We start from the raw sequence: 1,860 nt of genomic DNA, 5'->3' as shown, positions 1-1,860 counted from the left end.
ATGGTTGTCTGATTCAAAATGGACAAAATTGGTCCATTTCGGGTCACTAATGCCTAGGATATCAATCTTTATGCATTCCATTTCATTTTTGACAACTTTCAATTTTCCTAGATTCATACTTTGTACATTCCATGTTCTGATTATTAATGGATGTTTCAGCTGTTTCTCCTCAATTTGAGTTGTGCCACGTCAGCACATGGAGCTCCTGAGAGCTTTACTTTATCCACATCATTAACATTAGTTCTACTCTGATGAGGCAGCTCTTTCCCAGTTTTGTTTTGAATGCCTCCAACCTAAGGGGCTTGTCTTCCTGCACTGTATTGGACAGTGTTTCTGAGCTATTCATAAAGTTGCCCAGTGATGTATCAGATGGCGTTTTCTGTGCTATTCATAAGGTTTTCTCTGGCCAATTCTTTGAGAAGTGGATGGTCTCTTCCTTCTTCCTAGTCTGTCTCAGTCTGTAAGCTACATTGAAACCTGTGCACTATGTGCAACCCTGCTGGGGTTTGAAATGCTGGTAGCATAGCCTTAAGCCTCACAGCAACACACAAGCCACCACAGTAGGTATCCGTAGCAATACACCTTGGAAACCCAAGGAGGGATCGCTATGAGTCAGATCCGACTCGACAGCAGTGAGGTTTTGGGTTTTGGTATGTTGAGGTGTAATCCATATTGCAGACTGCAGTCTTTCATCTTCATCAGCAAGTGCTTCAAGTCATCCTCACTTTCAGCAAACAAAGTTGTGTCATCTGCATATTGCAAGTTGCTAATGAGTCTTCCTCCAATCCTGATGCCACACTCTTCTTCATATAGTCCAGCTTCTCAGATTATTTGCTCAGCATACAAATTGAATACATATGGTGAAAGGATACAACCCAGGAGCACTCCTTTCTTGATTTTAAACCATGCAGTATCCCCTTGTTTGGTTAGAAGGACAGCTTCCTGGTCTATTATATGTTCCTCATGAGCACAATTAAGTGTTCAGGAATTCCCATTCTTCTCAATGTTATCCATAATTTGTTATGATCCACACAGTTGAATGCTTTTGCAATAAAACATAAGTATGTCAATAAAACATAAGTAAACATCTTCCTGGTATTCTTTTTTTTAGCCAAGATCCATATGACATCAGTAATGATATTCCTTATTTCACATCCTCTTCTGAATCGGGCTTGCATTTCTGGAAGTTCCCTGTTAATATACTGCTGCAGCCGTTTTTTAATTATCTTCAGCAAGATTTTATTTGCATGTGATATTAATGATATTGTTCAATAATTTCCATGTTCTGTGGGATCACCTTTCTTTGTAATGGGCACAAATATGCATCTCTTCCAGTCAGTTGGCCCGGTAGCTGTCTTCCAAATCTCTTGGCATAACCGAGTGAGTGTCTCCAGTGGGGCATCTGTTTGCTGAAACACCCTTCATCATGTTTATCACAAGCAGGAGGGAAGCTCAGCACTGGGGCCGCCTGTCCCTTCTGGTCATGATCTGTTCTTTGGATGTGAATGTTGGAACCATCTGAGAGCTCTCTTAGCTGTGCTGGACTGTAAGGTAGGTCCCAGAAGTGGCTGCCTTTTAATTAAGTGCATCCTGGGCCTGAGTGCTTTGTATTTATAAAGGAAATGACTGGTTTTATAAATTACAAATTCAAACTTTTCCACTGAGATGAACATAATTAGGTGAAAGTCCCTAGAGGAACTCTCACCTGTGAGGCACAGTGAGGTGTGAGACTCAGCTGAGCATCTCTGGGAGCCCTCCTGGGCTGGAGGGAGGGGGTGCAGACAGCACCAGGAGCAGGCTGGCATGCCACACCAGAGCATCGGGCCAACCCATTGCCATCGAGTTGGATCTGGCTCATAG

Source organism: Orycteropus afer, unplaced genomic scaffold (assembly GCF_000298275.1).
Source record: "Orycteropus afer afer isolate SDZICR_OR568_19922 unplaced genomic scaffold, OryAfe1.0 scaffold00038, whole genome shotgun sequence".
NCBI classification, from domain to species: Eukaryota; Metazoa; Chordata; class Mammalia; order Tubulidentata; family Orycteropodidae; genus Orycteropus; species Orycteropus afer.
Note: the sequence above shows the minus strand (reverse complement) of the source record.